Source organism: Apis dorsata, unplaced genomic scaffold, assembly GCF_000469605.1.
Source record: "Apis dorsata unplaced genomic scaffold, Apis dorsata 1.3 scaffold_37, whole genome shotgun sequence".
Taxonomy (NCBI): Eukaryota; Metazoa; Arthropoda; class Insecta; order Hymenoptera; family Apidae; genus Apis; species Apis dorsata.
The window spans coordinates 46,343-52,514 of NW_006263339.1; the positions used below are offsets into that span (position 1 = coordinate 46,343).

At 35.3% G+C, this 6,172-nt stretch overlaps 1 long non-coding RNA gene across 1 annotated transcript in view; it reads left to right on the forward strand.

Annotated features, from left to right (window-relative positions):
* The window catches only part of LOC102672235, a 48,392-nt gene extending 43,420 nt beyond the window's left edge, over nt 1–4,972 (forward strand). Inside the window, exon 3 of the long non-coding RNA XR_420677.2 lies at nt 4,809–4,972. This is a non-coding gene — a long non-coding RNA (uncharacterized LOC102672235). The remainder of the gene's footprint in view (nt 1–4,808) is intronic.
* Nucleotides 4,973–6,172: the final 1,200 nt, after the last annotated feature.

Below are 6,172 nucleotides of genomic sequence, written 5' to 3' on the forward strand. Positions count from 1 at the left end.
TTCTTGGATCGATTCAAAGGCAGAAATGTTTTAAAAATCAAAATTAAACCAAAATTCTGAATGAAAACAGTTTCAAATATTCAGAGTTAAAAATTTCAAATCCAAAAAAATCACCCATCATTAATTACAACAATTTTGTTCAAAATTCTAATTGATCAATTTTTCCCAATCTCGAGTTAAAAATTAATATTCGAATTATATCGAATTATTTCGATTCAAAGATAAAATGTTTCAGAATCGAGAAATATTTCAACAATCGAAATTAAACGAAAATCCTGAATGAAAACAGTTTCAAATATTCAAAGTTGAAAATTCCAAGTCCAAAAAAATCACCCGTCTCATTAAGTTACAGCATTAAATTATGCGAAAGAGGAGTCGAGGCAGGCCCGCGGGGTCGGAAGAATGGAAAGGGAGGCATGATTTATACCCGATTATTTATGTTCCTCGTCCTATCATCGTCGCGCAAGTGCGCACAATCTTACGCTTATCGGTACTCGATCATCGGATCCAACCAACGTTTTTCCCCGTCCGATCCCTCCGTTTTACGTAACAACGTCGTTCCTCTCTTCTCATTGCCCCACCTTCCCACTAAGTGCCTTTTTTTTTTTTTTTTCACGACGTAGAATTTTTACTCGCGTACATCGAAACGTACACGATGCGAGAAATCGTGGGCAGAAATGGGCGTTCGATCGAACGGACTCGATCGATGGGTGCTTCGATTAATCGATCGAGAGTTCGTCGACGATGATTCAGCTGGTCTCGACGCTGGTTTAAAATCGACCAGCGATTCCGATTCCGACCGGATCGGTTGTTTTGTAAGTCGGTGGTGATATCGTCTCGAAGATGTCGGAGCGGACAAACGGCAGAGAGATATCGATCTTGATTAATTTTTTGATCGAGCTAATAAAGGAGGGGGGACGACGATGACGAAGACGATGATTTGGATTTGAACGTTATTGCGTTTGTTTGGTGATAATCAAAGGGAATGTTATATCAATAAGGGCGATGAAATAAAAATTGAGTAGATTCCAAATTTTTTAAAAGAGCGTTAAATTATACGTGAAACTCGCGCGTTTCTTTCTTAATTACGCTTCGCGTAGGAAGGTCATCTTAGGAAGATTGATGATTTCTTTCTCTTTCTCTTTTTTTTTTTCTTTGACGCAAAGGAAGCGAGAGAAAAAAATATCGTATACACTCTGGCCTCTGTTTTTATTGCATTGTAAAATAAAACAATGAACTGTAATAAACTTAAGGAAAGATGATTTTCGAATAAATAATATAATTGTATTGGTATTCGTGGATATTTACATATTATTCGTTCGTATATAAAATCGCGAATTGCTGATATTATAAAAATACATTTACTCGTTTACCGTGTATTAACACAATTTTTAAAATTATAAAACGTGTTCATCAATCTTCCACAAATGACATTTCTTATAAATTTTATTGTAATTCTCGTATAACTTTCTTAACTAATTTAAAAGAAAAAGAAAAAAGAAAACATCACTTCTTAATTATTAATTTTAATTTTTTTTAATCTCGTAAAAAATCTTTTGAAATTTCAACATATTCCAGAAGTTATTATCGTTCACTCGAAATCAAAGGATACATACTCGCAAATGATAAATTGTAAAATAAATTAATCGCACGGTTAAATCGAATTCGACGAAATCGAAATTACACACTCGATGATCATTTTCCTCGTAATTCATCGTCGAAATCAAATTGTTTCTTCTTCGCCCGACTGACAGTTAATCGACACGGAAAATTAAAGTTCTAATTAAGAATCATTAGAACCGTCGAACGATGAATTGTTGTTACCACTTCGCACACTTTATCGTTGTTTCGTATCTTCCCGATATATAATTGCAAATGTTTCTTCTTCGTTCCCTCGTCCACTTTGAACATTTTACATCGAGAATCTTTAACTACAGAACATCTACAATGCAGATCTTCTACTTGGAAGAATATTCCACGTAGCATTGAGAATCTACAATGTAAAGGTGTAATAATGGTCATTTTGAACGATAATTAGCAATAAAAGAATCATTGCAAATTTTTTTTCACGGTGATACGTAATAAGTTACGTTGGAACATGTTAATTCGTTATTGTTCGAATGGTGGAAGATATATTTTATCTTTTCAACAATTATTTTCACTTATTTTTTTTAAAAAATATTCATTTTCAATTTAGAATATTCGAATTTAAAATTTCGATGATTCGATCCGCCATCTTTTGTCAAAATGCCTCAACCGAAAAAATATACATTTATACACGCGTCTATATAACATGCGTAGCTCCTCAGACGTCTCTCTAAAATCTTCAATTTCTATTTTAAGCTTCCCGTTTTATTTTCAGAATTACCTAGTGAGAGTCGAATTATTCCACGCAACGAATAATCCGTTCCATTCTTTTTATATTCTAAAGATATTCGCGAGCATAACTTGACCCTGACGATTTACCATCTCCTCAGACACAATTGGACGCCTCGAAACATTTTGTATATCTCCAAGCGAAAAGTTTATGTTATGTAAAGCCCTAATATATTCTTGGAATTCTAATGTCACCAACCAAGTTTTCGCAATTTATAATTTCGCAATTTCTCAACGTGTAACGCGAATCAATACACGATATATAAACACGAGATATAAACAAAACAAGCTTAATCGTTTATTTTTCAACAGATATAAACCGAAAGGTATCATTTCTCCTTAATATCAACATGATAGTTTCACAATGCGTACTACAATGTTAGAGAGTGGCCGATGATCGAATTTCGAGCACGTGCTCGGAATATCACGACAATTCAAAGCATGTGCACGGAAGGAACAAGAAGCTTCTGTTAAGAAATGGTGCGGATTCTTCTCGTCAGAGGAGGCGAACGAGCTCGAACCAGAGGTGGGAGCATAATTTTATATTTTATTACGCCGGCCATTACAGGCATTTACATTTAGATTAATCTGTCCACCGACTACATTTGCGCGCGCGCCCTGTTCGCGATATTATTGATTATTCAAATGGGTGGAATATTCAAACGGTCTCGAGCCCCCAAACGGCTACTTGCGCCGTTGTCATCCTCGAATATCGTCGCCATCGTCGTCACAGCTCGCAACAGATCCATCTCTTCTTCTCATTTGCATTTATATTTATCGCCATCGAAGATATCGGGATTAAAGGATCCTCGAGATCATTCGTTTTGGTTTTCTTTGGAAATGAATTTTGCGCAAAAATGATTCGTAGAATTCGAATTCGAAGAAGATAAATTACTTTCTCTCAAATTTATTCAGCTTGGATGGAAATGGTTGAAATTTTTGGAAAAATTTTTTTTCGGGCGGATATTTTAATTCTCTCCGTTTACTATTCTCGAGATCATTTTGGTTTTCTTTGGAAATGAATTTTGCGCGAAAATAATTCGTAGAATTCGAAGAAGATAAATTACTTTCTCTCAAATTTATTCAGCTTGGATGGAAATGGTTGAAATTTTTGGAAAAATTTTTTTTCGGGCGGATATTTTAATTCTCTCCGTTTACTATTCTCGAGATCATTTTGGTTTTCTTTGGAAATGAATTTTGCGCGAAAATAATTCGTAGAATTCGAAGAAGATAAATTACTTTCTCTCAAATTTATTCAGCTTGGATGGAAATGGTTGAAATTTTTGGAAAAGTTTTTTTTCGGGCAGATATTTTAATTCTCTCCGTTTATTATCCTCGAGATCATTCGTTTTGGTTTTCTTTGGAAATGAATTTTGCACGAAAATGATTCGTAGAATTCGAATTCGAAGAAGATAAATTACTTTCTTTCAAATTTATTCAGCTTGGAAATGGTTGAAATTTTTGGAAAAGTTTTTTTTCGGGCGGATATTTTAATCATCACTTTTTCTCTCCGTTTACTCTCCAGGCATCTTATATAAATTTGTTTTAATTGGGCGGCTTAATTAACGATTTAACGGTACATGCCGGAAGACGCGTTTCGACCGGCACCAGAAGAAGATGACGCGTATTTCGATCCCACGGACATTTGCATTTTTTTCTTCTTCTGGCGGAATCACGCGTCAGATTCACAGATTATGCGAGTAACTCTGTCCTTTCATACAATATTCTTCTGTTTCCTGTAATATTTTTCCTTGTTTATGCGTATTACGGTTCTTCTTCCAAATTCACGTTAAATTCTATATTCGTAGAAAAATGGAACGTGAAATAATTGGGGGGGAGGGAGAAGAGAAAAGAGAGAAAAATATCTTTTTATTCTTTTATATCCTTTTTTCTTTTTTTATATACGTCTACGAAAAGAACATCCTTTTTTTCTTTTTATTTATTTTTTTTTTTTTATTTACGACGAATACTATCAAATGTTTAACGAAAAAAAGGAGAAAGAAAGGAAGAAAGAAAGAAAGAAAGAAAAAGAAGAAGAAAAAGAAGATCGAACGACATCGACAAAAATATTTCTAATAAATATTTATACAACGAACGCTAGATTTCCTATCAAAGGATCTAAATTACAATGAAGAGTGGGACGCGTTGCATTTTAACACGGTGATTTTCATTCCGCTCGACGGCGAAACGAAAAATTTCACAGGCCGTGTTCAAAAGGAATTTGAAGAAACACATTCGCACAATAATTTACGATTTCCCGAAGCGTGTAAAGAATCACGGAAACGCGTAGAATAAACAGGTCCCATGGAGGCTGTTAGAAATATTCGACACAATGACCCTAACCCGTTAGACGATTCGTTCCACCGTCGATAAAACGCGAACGATAGATGCATGTAATTATCCCTAACCAGAGGATTCTGAACGTTACGGAGGATCATTGAACTCGAAGGAACTCGGGGAGCGACAGAATTCGAGACACGATAAGACAATATGAATTTCGCGCGATTCCGAGTCGGTCGAAACTTTGCACGGGCGATCCTTCGTGAAACGTTGTATAAAAGTCCGATTGATTTATGCGATCGCGGCGCCTTCCTTTTACCTTAGAGTCTTTTACCTTCGCAAACGCAGTAGCGAAAATACTTGGCGGAGATTATAATTTTTCCGGGCGGAAAAAGAAATTGGAGCAAGGCAAATTAATCGTTAATCCATGGCTTACATAACCTCAAACTTTCGCATCGTTCCAGACTTCTCACGTGTACGTATATAACGAAATTAAACACGAAAATATTTCGTGAAGATTAATAAACGTTTGCCACGTTATTATTATTAATTTCTATTTTTTAATAGTATCTTTATCGGCAGAAATTCATATTTCTGAAAATTCTTCTCTCCCCTTTTTTTTTAGGTTTCTAAAATCGACACGATTATCTCGAATCCTCTTCCATCCCCTTCCACGAAAACGTCTCAAAATTCGAAAACTCGATACGACAACGATCTTCAGGAAAATTTTCTGAAGAGAAAGCGCGAAAAGAGAAATTAAGCTAGAAATTTCCTTTTTATTCCGCCTTCAAAATTCGAAAACTCGATACGATCTTCAAAAAAATTTTCTGAAGAGAAAGCGCTCTCAAGAAAGAGAAACTAAGCTCGAAATTTTCTTTTATTTCCTCGTCGTTTTATTCCCCCTCCAAAATTCGAAAACTCGATACGATAACGATCTTTAGAAAAATTTTCTGAAGAGAAAGCGCTCTCAGAAAAGAGAAATTAAGCTCTTCCTTTTAATTCTAAATTTCCTTTTATTTCCTCGTCGTTTTATTCCCCCTCCAAAATTCGAAAACTCGATACGACAACGATCTTCAGAAAAATTTTCTGAAGAGAAAGCGCTCTCAAGAAAGAGAAACTACGCTCGAAATTTTCTTTTATTTCCTCGTCGTTTTATTCCCCCTCCAAAATTCGAAAACTCGATCCGACAACGATCTTCAGAAAAATTTTCTGAAGAGAAAGCGCTCTCAAGAAAGAGAAACTACGCTCGAAATTTTCTTTTATTTCCTCGTCGTTTTATTCCCCCTCCAAAATTCGAAAACTCGATCCGACAACGATCTTCAGAAAAATTTTCTGAAGAGAAAGCGCTCTCAAGAAAGAGAAACTAAGCTCGAAATTTCCTTTTATTTCCTCGTCGTTTTATTCCCCCTCCAAAATTTGAAAACTCGATAACGATCTTCAGAAAAATTTTCTAAAGAGAAAGCGCTCTCAAGAAAGAGAAACTAAGCTCGAAATTTCCTTTTATTTCCTCGTCGTT